Raw genomic sequence first — 18,212 nt, forward strand, 5'->3', positions numbered from 1 at the left:
CTGAGGCCGTCTGGTGTCACCAGAACATTTCTTTTATTTTTAAGTGTTTATATGAAATACTTCATCATTCCGCTGGCAGCCTCTGGGGTTTTCCATTCACCAGTCAAAGAGGGTTAAAATTAGTACCTGTCAGATGGGGAACCTGCTGCAATGTTGCACGAGTTAAACCAGGAGATCTGTGGGAAGAAGTAACGCGTTGTTTAAATAAGGATTCCAGGGCGAACGCGTGCGATGTAACAATGCCGGCGACAGAAATTGTGAAGCGCAGTCATTGCAGAAGTAGGAATCACTGGCTTTATACTGTATAGTGGAGGCATGGTGGTACAGTGGTGATACAGGGGTGGGGTCCTGGGGTGCACACCAATTGAGAGGTGCGACCATGCAGAGACCTTTCAGTAGAACTGCATACAGAGTCAAGGTCGCAGGTGCACAAATCAAACTCCCAATTTATTAATAATAAACATTTCTTAATAATAAACATTTTTAGCGAGGTTCTTCGCATAGTTATGGCCATAAGTAACGGCTTGCCCACCGCGTCCAAGTGACCTCATTAGTCGGGCAAGTCCCTAACATTTTGGGGGGTACAAATCTAGGGCACCCCCAAAAGAAGCAGCTGAGTGACCCCAGGGCAACACAAGAGTGAAGAAAATATAAAGTGGAAAAAGTGAGGATAGGTTAGTGAGAGAGGCTGCGAAGTGAGAGGTAACAAAATGAGAGATAAAGTAGTGAGAGGTAAAGTAGTGAGAGATGAAGGTGGGAAATGAGTTACATTGAAACAAAACTCACAATAGGGATGAAAGCATACATGCCGACTTTTTTAAACTCCTCTCCGCGAGAATCCCGGAGAGGAGTGAAAGCAGGGCTGGACGAGGCTTCGTTTTGGGGCGGGGCGAGGCTGATGTCACCAAGCCCCGCCCCCACAACCGGCAGCCTCATTAATTATCGGGTCCATGGATGGGGGAGGGGTTAAAATGATGCGAAATGCCCCCTCCCAGCGGACCCGCAAAATTCAGGCATTTTTACCACGGGGAAGGGGGGAGCAGGGGCTGTTGCTACAATGCGGAGACTTGCCCACCTTCCCGGGGGGCCAGGAGGGGGACCCGATTTGCGGGACCCTCCCGGCCATTACGGGAGGGTAGGCAAGTATGGATGAAAGTGAATATGAAAATAAGTGTTAATCTTTGTTTCTCCTGAGGCCACAGAACCGCAGCAGTCCAGGGAGGCCACAACCCAGAAATGCACCCCCCATCTAATAATCCAATGTACATTTGTGCAGGACTCACCTTGCTCTGCATGCAGCCTTGCAGTGCTGGGGCCGCAGGACCGATCCTAACTGGGGTGTCCTCCTCCTTGCCATATAGAACTCACACAAATGGACGATTTCCCAAGATGTTCGGGCTCTTTTGTTTGCAACTTGATTCCCCAACAGTTCATGTTTTCCAAGTCGCCTGGCAGATGCACAGGTGTACTCATTACTCACTGACACATTTCCCAGGTCACCCAGCAGGTGCACAGGTGTACTCATTACTCACTGACACATTTCCCAGGTCACCCGGCAGGTGCACAGGTGTACTCATTACTCACTGACACATTTCCCAGGTCACTCGGCAGGTGCACAGGTGTACTCATTACTCACTGACACATGTCCCAGGTCACCCAGCAGGAGCACAGGTGTACTCATTACTCACTGACACATTTCCCAGGTCACCCAGCAGGTGCACAGGTGTACTCATTACTCACTGACACATTTCCCAGGTCACCCAGCAGGTGCACAGGTGTACTCATTACTGACTGACACATTTCCCAGGTCACCCGGCAGGTGCACAGGTGTACTCATTACTCACTGACACATTTCCCAGGTCACTCGGCAGGTGCACAGGTGTACTCATTACTCACTGACACATTTCCCAGGTCACACAGCAGGAGCACAGGTGCACTCATTACTCACTGACACATTTCCCAGGTCACCCGGCAGCTGCACAGGTGTACTCATTACTCACTGACACATGTCCCAGGTCACCCAGCAGGAGCACAGGTGTACTCATTACTCACTGACACATTTCCCAGGTCATCCGGCAGGTGCACAGGTGTACTCATTACTCACAGACACATTTCCCAGGTCACTCAGCAGATGCACAGGTGTACTCATTACTCACTGACACATTTCCCAGGTCACTCGGCAGGTACACAGGTGCATTCATTACTCACTGACACATTTCCCAGGTCACCCGGCAGGTGCACAGGTGCACTCATCACTCACTGACATTTTCCAGGTCACCCGGCAGGTGCACAGGTGTACTCATTACTCACTGACACATTTTCCAGGTCACCCGGCAGGTGCACAGGTGCACTCATTACTCACGGACACATTTCCCAGGTCACCCAGCAGGTGCACAGGTGCACTCATTACTCACTGACACATTTTCCAGGTCACACAGCAGGAGCACAGGTGCACTCATTACCCACTGAAACATTTCCCAGGTCATCCGGCAGATGCACAGGTGCACTCATTACTCACTGACACATTTCCCAGGTCACCCGGCTGGTGCACAGGTGCACTCATTACTCACTGACACATTTCCCAGGTCACTCGGCAGGTGCACAGGTGCACTCATTACTCACTGACACATTTCCCAGGTCACCCGGCAGGTGCACAGGTGCACTCATTACTCACTTACACATTTCCCAGGTCACTCGGCAGGTACACAGGTGCACTCATTACTCACTGACACATTTCCCAGGTCACCCAGCAGCTGCACAGGTGTACGCATTACTCACTGACACATTTCCCAGGTCACCCAGCAGCTGCACAGGTGTACGCATTACTCACTGACACATTTCCCAGGTCACTCGGCAGGTGCACAGGTGCACTCATTACTCACTGACACATGCCCCAGGTCACCCGGCAGGTGCACAGATGTACTCATTACTCACTGACACATTTCCCAGGTCACCCTGCAGGAGCACAGGTGCACTCATCACTCACTGACACATTTCCCAGGTCACCCGGCAGGTGCACAGGTGTACTCATTACTCACGGACACATTCCCCAGGTCACCCGGCAGATGCACAGGTGCACTCATTACTCACGGACACATTCCCCAGGTCACCCGGCAGATGCACAGGTGCACTCATTACTCACTGACACATTTCCCAGGTCACCCGGCAGATGCACAGGTGCACTCATTACTCACGGACACATTCCCCAGGTCACCCGGCAGATGCACAGGTGCACTCATCACTCACTGACACATTTCCCAGGTCATCCGGCAGATGCACAGGTGCACTCATTACTCACTTACACATTTCCCAGGTCACCCAGCAGCTGCACAGGTGCACTCATTACTCACTGACACATGTCCCAGGTCACCCGGCAGGTGCACTCATTACTCACAGGAGCACAGGTGCACTCATTACTCACTGACACATCTCCCAGGTCACTCGGCAGGTACACAGGTGTACTCATTAGTCACCCAGCAGGAGCACAGGTGCACTCATTACTCACTGACACATTTCCCAGGTCACACAGCAGGTGCATTCATTACTCACTGACACATTTTAACAGATCCACAGGTGGAGCTAATTATTTCACTTGTGATTCCCGTACATCAGAAAGATATTGTACCCAATCGTACGATCTCAACTGGTTGTATGACTGTTGTATGACAGATGGGGGGTACATTGTGTATTCAAAAACCACGACTGAAGGGAAAGTTGGACACAATCGTGATTGTAAGACCGGTCTTTCTGATGTATGGCCACCTTAAGACGTCAATCCTTTTAAATGCGTATGGCTGGTTTCACACACTCCGGCTCCTGCCGGACAGTCAAATCCTGCACGGCCTGGGAGCCGGGCTGTGGCCATCCCCTCCATGATAAACTATTGTGTGCTGCACGGCTTCCTGGCCGTACGGGTTTTCGCCGTCCGGCAGGAGCCGGAGTGTGTGAAACCAGCCTAAGGGTACAAGGTGCCGTTCCATCATCGTTTAAATGCCAGCACCCGATCTCACCCCCTTCGCAGGTTGGTTACCGCCCGCTGTGGGTAGGGAGGGTTAGGTTGTGGGTAGGGAGGCTAGGGATAGGCTGTGGGTAGGGAGGTTAGGGATAGGCTGTGGATAGGGAGGGTTAGGCTGTGGGTAGGGAGGCTAGAGATAGTCTGTGGGTAGGGAGGGTTAAGTTGTGGGTAGGGAGGCTAGGGATAGGCTGTGGGTAAGGAGGTTAGGGATAGGCTGTGGGTAAGGAGGTTAGGGATAGGCTGTGGGGAGGGAGGTTAGGGATAGGCTGTGGGGAGGGAGGGTTAGGTTGTGGGTAGGGAGGCTAGAGATAGGCTGTGGGTAATGAGGGTTAGGTTGTGGTTAGGGAGGCTAGGGATAGGCTGTGGGTAAGGAGGTTAGGGATAGGCTGTGGGTAGGGAGGTTAGGGATAGGCTGTGGGTAGGGAGGGTTAGGTTGTGGGTAGGGAGTCTAGGGATAGGCTGTGGGTAAGGAGGTTAGGGATAGGCTGTGGGGAGGGAGGTTAGGGATAGGCTGTGGGTAGGGAAGGTTAGGCTGTGGGTAGGGAGGCTAGGGATAGGCTGTTGGTAGAGAGGTTAGGGATAGGCTGTGGATAGGGAGGGTTAGGCTGTGGGTAGGGAGGCTAGAGATAGGCTGTGGGTAGGTTGTGGGTAGGGAGGCTAGGGATAGGCTGTGGGTAAGGAGGTTAGGGATAGGCTGTGGATAAGGAGGTTAGGGATAGGCTGTGGGTAGGGAGGGTTAGGTTGTGGGTAGGGAGGCTAGGGATAGGCTGTGGGTAAGGAGGTTAGGGGATAGGCTGTAGGTAGGGAGGTTAGGGATAGGCTGTGGGTAAGGAGGTTAGGGGATAGGCTGTAGGTAGGGAGGCTAGAGATAGGCTGTGGGTAGGGAGGGTTAGGTTGTGGGTAGGGAGGCTAGGGATAGGCTGTGGGTAAGGAGGTTAGGGATAGGCTGTGGGTAGGGAGGTTAGGGATAGGCTGTGGATAGGGAGAGTTAGGCTGCCAACCAGCTCCTGCCTGACATTTTTCAAACACAGCTTGTGACAAGTCAGGTAGGAGCTGATTGGCTGGTAGTTTATCACTCTCCATTTTATCACTTTTAACCCCTTCCCGCCGCAGCCTGTTTTTGCCTTCCTGACAGAGCCCTTTTTTTCAAATCTGACAGGTATCACTTAAGTGGGGATAACTTTTTTTTGCTTTTACTTATCCCAGTGATTTTGAGATTGTTTTCTCGTGACACATTGTACTTCAAGTTAGTGGTAAATTTGGGTCGATACAGTCTGTGTTTTTTTGTGAAAAATACCAAAATGTCGTAAAAAAATGGAAAATTTAGCAATTTTCAAAATGTTAAATTTTCTGCTTGTGAGACAAATAATCATACCACTCAAAATAGTTAATAACTAACATAGACCATATGTCTACTTTATGTTTCCATCATTATTTCAACATCCTTTTAATTTTTTTGGACACTAGGAGGCTTAAAATATGAATAGCAAATTCTCAAATTTTCAAGAAAATTTCAAACACTGATTTTTTTAGGGACCAGTTCAGTTCTGATGTGACTTTGAGGGACTTGTATGTGAGACACCCCCATAAATGATGCCATTTCAAAAACTGCACCCCTCACAGTATTCAAAACAGCATTTTGGAAGTTTGTTAACCCTTTAGGTGTTTCACAGGAATTAAAACAAAGTGTAGGTGAAATTTCAAAATTTCATTTTTTTTGCAGATTTGCAATTTTAATACATTTTTCTAAGGAACACAGTAGATTTTACTAGAGAAATGTGACTAAAAATTGATTCCCCCAATTCTTTAGTTTTCATAAATATCCTATATGTGGCCCTAGTGTGCACGTTGACCAAACCACAGGCTTCATAATAGAAGGAGCACCTACTTGATTTTGGAGCCTCCTTTTTATGAGATTATTTTTTAGGCACCATGTAGGTTTCTAGGCACCATAAGATGCTAAAAGTTAGGAACCCCCCCACAAGTGACCCCATTTTGCAAACTACACCCCTCAGGGAATTCATCTAGGGGTATAGTGTACATTTCAAACCCCAAGGGGTTTCACCAATTGTGGTACAACTGGGCTGTGAAAATGAAAAATTACATTTTTTACACAAAAATGCAGTTCTGGCTCAAAATTTTTCATTTTCACAAGGAATGAAGGAGACAAAGCACCCCAAAATCTGTGCCCCAATTTCTCCCGAGTACGGCAATGCCTCATGTGTGACCAAAAAATGGCAGGACTCAGAAGGGAAGGAGTGATATTTGGATTTTGCAGCACAGATTCTGGTGGAATGTTGGTGGGTGCTATGTCGCATTAGCAAGACCCCCGAAGCACCAATACAGTGGAACCCCCCCACAAGTGACCCCATTTTGCAAACTACACCCCTCAGGAAATTCATCTAGGGGTATAGTGTACATTTCAAACCCCCAGGGGTTTCACCAATTTTGATACAACTGGGCTGTGCAAATGAAAAATTACATTTTTTTACACAAAAATGCAGTTCTGGCTCCAAATTTTTCATTTTCACAAGGAATAAAGGAGACAAAGCACCCCAAAATCTGTGCCCCAATTTCTCCCGAGTATGGCAATGCCTCATATGTGACCAAAAAATACCAGTTGGGTGCATGGCAGGACTCAGAAGGGAAGGAGTGATTTTTGGATTTTGCAGCTCAGATTCTGGTGGAATGAATGGTGGGTGCTATGTGGCATTAGCAAGACCCCCGAAGCACGGTGAAATGATGAACCTAATAATCCATAGATGTGTGGTATATTTTAAAACACTCCTTTATACATAGGCCGGGTTTGTCGGGGCAAGTTTCACAGTGGAAAATAGTATCCTTTCTTATTCCCTTTTTATAGCAAACTTTGCACCTTTTTTGTGTCCTGCCCTTTCTTGCAGTGGAGGGGATTTCGTTAGGAAAATGCTGCCCTGGTTCAATACGGGGGCCAGTACTAGAAGTACTGGGGCCCTCTGCCTGCTGGTTCCCAAATATTAGGCCCTTTATGACTTCCTCTTAAAAGTGCATAAATGTCCCCCTCTGGCTGGTAGAACGGAATAGCACGTAAGCGTTATACAGTGCCATCTGGATGATATACACGGCCAGCTTCTTGTACCAGATTTTTGTTTTCCGCAGGGGACTGTACGGCTTCAGTACCTGATCTGAAAGATCCACTCCGCCCATGTACTTATTGTAATCTAGGATACAATTAGGTTTTGAGGTGTGGGTACTGGTACCTCGTACAGGGATGGAGGTGGTACTGTCTCCATGAATTGTTGTCAGTATAAGGACATCCCTCTTGTCCTTATATTTGACCAACAACATATTTTCGGTGGATTGTGCCCTGCTTTCACCCCTTCTCAGTACTTGGGCAATGTGCGTTTTTGGGAGGCCTCTTTGGTTCTTGCGCACAGTACCGCAAGCTGCTGTACCTCTTGAACCAAGGGCCTTAAACAGGGGGATGCTAGTGTAAAAGTTATCCACATAGAGGTGATAACCTTTATCCAGGAAGGGGTGCACTAAATCCCAGACAATTTTTCCACTAACACCTACGAGGGAGGGGGGGCATTCTGGCGGTTCAATTCTTGAATCCTTCCCTTCATATACCCTAAACCTGTGGGTGTACCCTGAGGTGCTTTCACACAGTTTATACATTTTTATGCCATACCTTGCCCTCTTACTGGGAAGGTACTGGCGGAATTTAACCCTTCCTTTAAAATGTATAAGGGACTCGTCAATACAAATAAATTTTTCAGGGATGTACATCTCTGCAAATTTGGCACTGAAATGATCAATGACCGGCCTGACTTTGAATAGCCGGTCAAAGGTGGGATCATCTCTGGGTGGGCACTGTGCATTATCGGTGTAATGTAAAAATTTAAGGATTATCTCAAAACGAGTCCGAGTCATGGCCATACGGTAAAGTGGGGTGCTGTACAGAACATCTGTACTCCAATATTGCCTAATTTCTGGCTTTTTTACTATGCCCATATGTAACACCAGACCCCAAAACGTCATCATCTCTACTGCATCTACAGGGGTCCACCTAGCAAATGATGACGTGGGGTTTTGAGCAATAAACTGCTGGGCATATAAATTACTTTGGTCCACCATTAAATTTATAAAATCATCAGAGAAAAATAATTTGAAAAAGTCAATTTCTCTGAGACCTGCTGAATCAAATTGGATTCCTGGGATGGCCAAAAACTCAGGAACCTGGGGCTCAAAATTGTCTGGTGGTGGGGTCCATACGGGATCAATCATTTGGGGGGGGTCTCAGCTGCTCTACGGGGGCGTCTTTGAGGGGGTCCCTCATCACCAGAGGAGGAAGAGGAGCTTAAGACGAATCCTTCAAATTCCCCGCTTGCATCACTGGCTGTGTCAGAGTCAGAGGCAAGCATGGCATATGCCTCCTCCGCTGAATACATTCTTCTGGATGACTGGGATGACATTTGGGATGACATTTGGGATGACATTTGGGATGCCATTTTTATTTTTGTGTTTCTGTAAGTGTAATGTTTCAACACGTGTATAGTGTTGGGGGGGTACAAACTTTATTTCAACACGGGGGGTATGTAGTGTGTAGTGTGTATGTAGTGCAAAAAAAAAAAAATACTTTATACAGGAATTTGATCCCAATAAAAAAAAAAAAATTGAAGGGGTTAAAAAAAAAAAAAAAAAAAAAAGGTCCTGCGCCAAAAATTGAGCACAGATGTTGGTCAGTAACGTCCGTCACTGAACAGCGCTCAAAGGCAACAGGACACCCACAAAAGCAACGTGGGTGTAAAAACAAAAAAAAACAATTTAAAAAAACTGCAGAAAAAAAATTATATCAACCCTGTGCCAAAAATGCTGTTCAGTGATTGTACGTCACTGATCAGCAGCCACAGGACACCCACAAAAGCAACGTTGGTGTAAAAACAATTTAAAAAAATATACCACAGCACTCTCCAAAAAAAAAAACAATTTAAAAAAACTGCAGAAAAAAAATTATATCAACCCTGTGCCAAAAATGCTGTTCAGTGATTGTACGTCACTGATCAGCGCTCAGCGGCCACAGGACACCCACAAAAGCAACGTGGGTGTAAAAACAAAACCCCACTACACTCTCCAAAAAAAACAAAAAACTGCAGATCTGTGATGCAGTGATGCAACACTGCAGATCTGTGATGCAGTGATGCAGTGAGGGGCAGCAGGCACACAACTGTGGGTGCAACCTGACAGGGTATATATAAAAAAAAAAAAACCTGGACCCCCAAAAAGTTGCTGATCTTAATTAATTTAAACTGATCAGCACAAAAGGGGGGGAAGCAGGGGGGGCAGCAGTCAGTTGCACACGCAGCACAACCTTTGGTGCAACTGACAGGTATATATATTAAAAAAAAACCTCTGCACCCCCAAAAAGTTGCTGATCAGCTCAGATATAGTGATCAGCACAAAAGGGGGTGCAGCAGACACAAAATATAGCACTCTCTATCACTCTCTGTCACTCTCTCTCACTATATCTGACTATCTCTCACGATCTGTGACTCTATGACACTGCAGCAGCAGGACACAGGAAGTCACAAGATCCAGGAAGCATTCAGCTGCTGGCAGCACGCTACCAGCGGTGATCAGCTAAGTATCAGGCAAGGTTCAGGTATGTATAGCAGGACAGAGTGGCCGGTGACCGCTCTGCACGCAATTCCAGACCGGAATGGCGTCTGCAGCGCAGTCACCGTTAGTTTAAATGGCGCGCCTTGGCTGTGATTGGTCCGTCGGTCCAACGGACCAATCACAGCCTTGGGGGCAGGTGGGGTGAGGTGTCGTCGTCACCGATGACCCCCTCATGCCCCCTCACACCCGGCGGTGATTGACACCTGTGTTACCGAGCGTCTGATTCGCCGGTAACACAGGAAAACGCTGCGACTGGCTGTTCACATTGAACAGCCAATCACAGCAATCGCCGACGGGGGGGCGACATCGCCGCCCCCCCTGGGCATGCAGGGACATGTCTGCTGTCAGGGACAGCAGACATCGTCCCTCTGTCACTGCGTCTCTAGACGCAGTGGCACTTTGAAGTCATGACGTATATATACGTCATGTGTCGGGAAGTACATCCCGGCCATGACGTATATATACGTCAAATGTCGGGAAGGGGTTAAAGTTTAGTGCATCTGGTCCAGTGCAGTATCTTCCGGGCTGTGCGCAGTCTCCTCCCCTTCCAGGCACAAGTACAGAATAATCAGTTAATGGTGCTGGTGTCTGATTGGGATAAGAACGGTCAGCGACAATAAATAAATGTAGCTGCTTAGGGAGAGAAACTATTTTAAACCATGGTATTTTTGTTTTTCTTTCATGGTGGTATTAGATGGTTTTAGGAAAATACAAGTGAAGAATAAATGTGTAATAAAAATATGTCAAGTGGGGAGAAAGAAGTGCTAGAACATCTAAGCAAAGATTTATTTGACAAGATCTGCAGGTTCTCTCCTGCTATATATATCTATATATGTATATACTAGTTACAGTCCGTCAAAATAACTGAACACACTGTGGCAGCACCAACAGCTGAGCGCGCCAGAACGGAGCAACACTTGAAATGAGCGCCATCTAATGACCATCGGGACACACAACACTTAAATCTCCCCACTTAGAGGTGAGGAACAGCTTAACTCCTTATATACGATGTGCATGGATAAACAGTATGTCTGCACAGGCTTTTGGAGACATCGATGCATACATCCCACTGGTTACCAGCCGGAGATTCATATAGAAATTGCATGGGTGTCCTGGGCAATGACCGGGGTGGTGGATTTCGTTAACGACATTGACATTGCCTAGGACTGCGTCACATACCAAGGGACATTACGCGAAGCCATTAGGCTGCATCCGATGTCCACTCGATGGTCCATCATTGCCTGCACATCAGCAGACCCATGCCATGGGCAGTGGGTGTTTGAACAGACTCAGGCATTAAAATAAAGACAAAGCAGCGGGTGCGACTTTGTCGTAGCTGCTACGGCAACCGCATCCACCTGCAATAACCCCACAGTCTACAAGAAACAATGAGATGAAATGAGATATCTGTGTAGACACATGATGCCAAAAAACAAGCTCATTGGGGGATGTAATCATGTGATATGTGACAGCCAGCCAATAAAAGCTGGTTTTTAAACAGCCAATCAGAGCAATTTGTACAATTTTCCCAACACCCAATCAAATTCCACACACTTGTTGGAAGGCAGACCATTGAAAGCAGTGTGAAAGGGGCAGACACAGGAAATTCCCGGGTCGGAGGTGCAGTATGAAGGGGGTCGGTTGAGGCGAGAAGCTCTGTGCCCTGCCAAATAACAGGCAAGAAAAACCCGGGATTTTGCAGGGGCGGCAATGAGAACGCAGCATAACAGTGGGTGTCTCAGTCCTCGCACATTCATATCCAGGCGGCTGCAAAAAGTCAGAGACTGATTACCGCCAGCTCATAGTTAACCCCATCTGTAAAAAATAAAAACCCCAATAAATATATTCTTAGAGATTGCTAATTAAGGAGATATAGTTACACTAGTTATCCCGCTCAAAGCAAAAGCTTCCAAAGCAAGTAGCTGTAGTTTCACTTGCTGCCAAAGGATGGCGTCAGGACACTAGACACATATATACAGTATAGATGATAGAGTGTGTGGTGCCACAAAGCCTAGTACAGAGGGAGCAGCACCTACAGGCTATGAAAGGAAATGCCACCTCTCATCGGGGAAAGGCACCAGCAGGACCAGGGCCAGCTGCTGGAAGCTGACAGGAGACCTGACATGAGGTCATTGGTCAGATGGAACCATCCCCAGCCCAGTGGTGATGTACAGAAGCCATCCTGTCGGGAGGACGCCTGTGACTAATGCAGCAGACACCTCACCTTGTCTTACAGAACTCATCAATCTAAGTAATGAGTCTACCCCCTGGAGTTTGGCTGGTGAGGCCTCAGGGACGGAGAAGACAGCCTTAGAAGCAGGCGTCATTCATCCAAATGTTGGATCTGCAATTTACATTTCTGCTTCTATATTATGTAATGACAATTTCATCCTTCTGTACATCACCTCTGCACAAACGCTGCTTCTACTCAGATACTACAAAGGCCAGCCAGACACTGCACTAGGAGGTAGGTCCTCTATGGAGCCAAGGGCACTGGCCCAATTCCTCCCCATTCCCAGAAGACCCTATACAGAGGGAACAAGAGGAACCTTCAAGTCCCCTTAGGGGAATCACTAGTTTTGGCCAGTTTGAGCTTACCTCTGCTGCAAGGCCCATATTCACCCCGTCCTCCCTGAGTTTGGCTGAAGCTTCCCCAGAGATCCTCCCTAGATGGAGGCAGCCTCCGATAACCTTATGAGAAGACTGCTGATCAGGGTCAACCCCTAACTGAAGAAGAGCAGCCGCTGTATTAGCAGTAGGCAACAGTCACGCGCTCTTCTACTGTTCCTGACCCATCAGCTCTGTCCTGCACTCTTCTACTGTTCCTGATCCATTAACATCAGCTCTGTCCTGCGCTCTTCTACTGTTCCTGATCCATCAACATCAGCTCTGTCCTGCGCTCTTCTACTGCTCCTGATCCATCAACATCAGCTCTGTCCTGCGCTCTTCTACTGCTCCTGATCCATCAACATCAGCTCTGTCCTGCGCTCTTCTACTGCTCCTGATCCATCAACATCAGCTCTGTCCTGCGCTCTTCTACTGCTCCTGACCCATCAACATCAGCTCTGTCCTGCGTTCTACTGCTCCTGATCCATCAACATCAGCTCTGTCCTGCGCTCTTCTACTGCTCCTGATCCATCAACATCAGCTCTGTCCTGCGCTCTTCTACCGTTCCTGACCAATCAACATCAGCTCTGTCCCGCAGTATTCTACCATTCCTGACCCATCAACATCAGCTCTGTCCTGCGTTCTACTGCTCCTGATCCATCAACATCAGCTCTGTCCTGCGCTCTTCTACTGCTCCTGACCCATCAACATCAGCTCTGTCCTGCGTTCTACTGCTCCTGATCCATCAACATCAGCTCTGTCCTGCGCTCTTCTACTGCTCCTGATCCATCAACATCAGCTCTGTCCTGCGCTCTTCTACCGTTCCTGACCCATCAACATCAGCTCTGTCCCGCAGTATTCTACCATTCCTGACCCATCAACATCAGCTCTGTCCTGCGCTCTTCTACTGCTCCTGATCCATCAACATCAGCTCTGTCCTGCGCTCTACTTCCGTTCCTGACCCATCAACATCAGCTCTGTCCTGCGCTCTTCTACTGTTCCTGATCCATCAACATCAGCTCTGTCCTGCGCTCTTCTACCGTTCCTGACCCATCAACATCAGCTCTGTCCTGCGCTCTTCTACCGTTCCTGACCCATCAACATCAGCTCTGTCCCGCAGTATTCTACCATTCCTGACCCAACAACATCAGCTCTGTCCCGCGCTCTTCTACTGTTCCTGACCCATCAACATCAGCTCTGTCCTGCGCTCTTCTACTGCTCCTGAGCCATCAACATCAGCTCTGTCCTGCGCTCTTCTACTGCTCCTGATCCATCAACATCAGCTCTGTCCTGCGCTCTTCTACTGTTCCTGATCCATCAACATCAGCTCTGTCCTGCGCTCTTCTACTGTTCCTGACCCATCAACATCAGCTCTGTCCCGAGCTCTTCTACTGTTCCTGACCCATCAACATCAGCTCTGTCCTGCAGTATTCTACCATTCCTGACCCATCAACATCAGCTCTGTCCCGCACTCTTCTACTGTTCCTGACCCATCAACATCAGCTCTGTCCCGCGCTCTTCTGCTGTTCCTGATCCGTCAACATCAGCTCTGTCCCGCGCTCTTCTACCATTCCTGACCCATCAACATCAGCTCTGTCCCGCAGTATTCTACCATTCCTGACCCATCAACATCAGCTCTGTCCCGCAGTATTCTACCATTCCTGACCCATCAACATCAGCTCTGTCCCGTAGTATTCTACTGTTCCCGACCCATCAACATCAGCTCTGTCCCGTAGTATTTTACTGCTCCTGAACCCATCAACTTCAGCTCTGTCCAGTGCTATTCTACTGCTCCTGAGCCATCAACATCAGCTCTGTCCCGCGCTATTTTATGCTTCCAAATCCATCAACTTCAGCTCTGTCCTGAGCCATTCTACTGTTCCCGACCTATCAACTTCAGCTCTGTTCCACAGTATTCTATTATTCCCAAACCATTAGTTTCAGCGCTGTTCCCCAGTATTCTACAGTCCCTGACCCATCAACTTCAGCTGTCTCTCAGTATTCTACCGTTTCCGAACCATCCACATCAGCTCTGTCCCGCACTATTCTACCGTTCCCAACATCAGCTCTGTCGCGCAGTACTCTACCGTTCCCGACCCATCATCAGATCTGTCCCACAGTATTGTACTGTTTCCGGACCATCGACATCAGCTGTCCTGCAGTATTTTACTGTTCCTAAACCCATCAACTTCAGCTCTGTCCCACAGTATTCTACTGTTCCCGACCCATCAAGTTCAGCAGACCCGCACATTTGTACTGTCCCCGACCAATCAACATCCTCTGTCTCGCGCTATTTTATGCTTTCCAACCCATCAACTTCAGCTCTGTCCTGAACCATTCTACTGTTCCTGACCCATCAACTTCAGCTCTGTCCTGAACCATTCTACTGTTCCTGACCCATCAACTTCAGCTCTGTCCTGCAAACATACATATTTCCACTGTACCTTAATAAAAGGATCTATATGTCCCCTCCCCTTATGTATGTATTGTGATCTCATAACAGTAAGGACATATTAAGGACATTATACCTCCATAGTTAGAAGTTCATGAGCAAAAGAAGTCTCACTGAATACTGTGATGAGGGACCACCAGGCACAAGGTAATACAGAGCAAAGATTGTAATGGTAGAATTCAAGATTGTCCTACCTACCATGAATGGTAGATTATATGTTGTGTGCATCTTAAACCCTGCTGGGACAGATATGGGCAGGCAGCCAGTGGAACAAAGAGCCCTCAAACGGGACGATCAAGTCTGGTTCCCCTCTAATTGTACCTTAACCACACCAGAGAACCTACTGACAGAGCTGTAGGTATCAAAGACTGGAGATTTGGTTTCCACCACACTGCCAAAGTCTTGCCAGACCAAGAAGGGAGGAAGTCATCCCAATGCTGTGGCCACCAAATGCGGTGACAACTCCCGTACTAGGCCACTGCCATGTCTGCAGTACATGGATGATCTTCCTATGGACTCTTATTCCAGTACAGCAGTACAGATGATTACCAAAGTACCCCATGGTTGCGTGGCAAACTCACCAACGTCTGTGATAGAAAATCCTTGCTTGTTTGCATGGGTAGGAAGGTTCCATGAACTCCTGTTAAGTCAAGAACTTTTCCTGATACTTGATTCAGGAAAATATCTTTTACCAAAAAAACAAAGTCTAGTTCTTGACAATCATTGCGGATATCCTCCAATGTCCGTGGACTACCAGCTCTCCTAAGCATAGCAACTTTTCTGGTCTCTCCGACAACATCGCGTCTCCATGCAGTGCGCTGGCCTGTAAGCCAAGTAAATGACACTATAGGTCTTTATACGTTGAGCTTTTTTATTGAGCGACATTAACTTCCATCTCATTTAGTAGTGGATTAACGCTCCTCAAAATCAAGTATGAGTTCACCGATTGTTTAACAGATGAACTCTCTAGGACATTTCTGAAACCAGGGAACATCTCCTAACATCATTTGGTCATAGGAGAAAATAACTTTGCGGAAGATATGGAAACAGATTTTTAAAGGAAAGCTCCTCGTCTCATAAACCGGTGACAGCCACATGCTGGGTCCTCTCCTGTTCTAGGAAGCCGTAACCTTCTCAATTCCCACCTCGCCGTACAGCAGACGGTCGGTATTTACTGTGCGATAACAGTAATGGAGGCGGCTGGATGCGGCTCCTGGGGAAATATAACCGCTCTGGGATTGTTGGGGTCCAGGGAGAATTTTTTCATTAAATCTCTCCAAATTTTTTTTTCTTTTCTCCCTCTTTAATGTTATCAGTTGGGCCCAATAATTATTTTTCCTAACCACTGAGTCTAACTTGGCAACTGTACAATTAACCACTTGTAGTTGGCCCGAGGGGAGGAGAGTTTAGGGTGGCTCTTGACCCTTAATGAACACTTTGTTCGGATTGGGTATAGCGCAGTTAAGTGTTGGCCGATTTAAAAAAAAATTGTCCTGTTTTGTACGAGAGAATCTGGTTTTAAGGTGGAAAAGACCAGAACACCTGTTGCAATCATATCTGGGCTTCTACAGGCTTGTAACCTATTTTGGGCAGAAAAAGTGCAATGTGAAGCCAATTCAACCACCTACACACCCAACAATGACCAGCCAACGATATATAGCCAGATTTCAGTAGCAAAGCTGGTAACTGCTTGTTGCATGGACTCAGCTAGTCAAAGTCTAGTCTTCACTTCTCGCAGGCTCAGAGAGCAATGTCTGAGATCTCCCTTTACTGCACGTGTTTCGCATTAACAGTTATCCAAATGAACCATATAAGGTTTCCATGTGCAGATACCTACACTCCTATAGGATATAGGTGAGCTGTGGTATGCCCAAACCTCTTTTATGGATTGATCCCTGTAACTACCCGTTACCAAGCAGCTGCATAAGGGAGACAACTCATACTAAAGGCGCCCTCCATATATTCTCTAGTAGAATATACACTTGCTCTCCCTAACATTGTAAGGGTTGAAGTCTAGATCAGGGGTGGCCAAACCGGTCCTCGAGATCTACAAACGGTCCACGTTTTCCAGGTCACCTAGCTGGTGCACAGCTGTAGTCATTAGTAACTGTCATATTTCCCAGATCACCTAGCTGGTGCACAGTTGTAGTCATTACTAACTGTCACATTTCCCAGATCACCTAGCTGGTGCACAGCTGTAGTCATTACTAACTGTCATATTTTAAAACCTGCTGCATTGATTCCTACTATAGATCCACAGGGTGCCTGGAAAACATGAACTGTTGGTAGATCTTGAGGACAGGTTTGGCCACCCCTGGTCTAGAGCGTAGGACCCCCACCAAAACCAGCCCAGTTTGAAGAGTGCACCTGCACCTTTTTTTTTTTGCTGTGTTGCACTATAAAGACCTATACACACTAGAAGATTATCTTTCCAATCTGGCTGCTTGGAATGAAGATCTGGAACTTTCTGGGAACAAATTACAATCGACCGTTTGCTCCCAAATGCTGAAAAATGGACAAAAGCAGTCATCTGCATAAAGGCCCATACACACTAGAAGATATTGGCACCAATCTCATTCAGAAAGGGGCTTCTGAATGATATTGATGGCAATATCTTCTAGTGTGTATGCCTAATATCGATAACAATGCCAGGTCAATCTGACAATCTATTGCTTATGCCGTTTGCACCCATCGTTCAGTGTGGATGGACAATATCTTTCATGATCAGCTCAGGGGAAATTGTTCATCAATATCTTTCGTCTTTCATATCTTCTAGTGTGTATGGGCCTTAAATTGACCAATTTGTCTGTAGGACCAATTCGTGTCTGTTTTCCATGTTTAGGAGCAAATGGTCAATTTTAATTTTCTCCTAAAAATTTCCAGATTTTCATTTCAAGCAGCCAGAATGGAGAGATAATCTTCTAGTGTGTATGAGCTCAGTCTCAGCATAGCAATACTCATTATATAAGGAATCCGGTCTAGGAGCCGTCCCTATAATGGTGCAGCATCTGACTCCACCCCACACTGCCGTCCTACAATAGCGCAGGGTTCAGTACCAGTGGTCAGGTTCAGTGCAGAGCAATTCGCGGCATCGTTAATTCCACCACTAATGGTTGAAACCTGTAAACGGTCAACGTGGACATGGTCGACACAGGTTCATCATGGTTTTTTGGTTTAGACCGACTAGGTTTATTTTTTACCATCCACCAGGGCGTGGCGGGGGGAATATAAGTGTGCCAAAAGCATTGTGAGCGGGCGAGGTACACTTTTACTCTGTCCTTGTTGACATGGACATAAAAAAAAAAACATGTAAAACTTCAACCTTTTCAGTGTCAACCATGTCTTTTCGACCTTTTGCTTTTGTCGACGTACCCTCTGTCGTCCATTAATGGTTGACCTCATGACTGTTGACCAAGAGTGAATCTATCATTTATAACATACCCGGGCAGATAAGTGGAACATGTACTCGGCCCTGTACTC

This window comes from Crinia signifera, chromosome 2 (genome assembly GCF_055691185.1).
Source record: "Crinia signifera chromosome 2, ASM5569118v1, whole genome shotgun sequence".
NCBI classification, from domain to species: domain Eukaryota; kingdom Metazoa; phylum Chordata; class Amphibia; order Anura; family Myobatrachidae; genus Crinia; species Crinia signifera.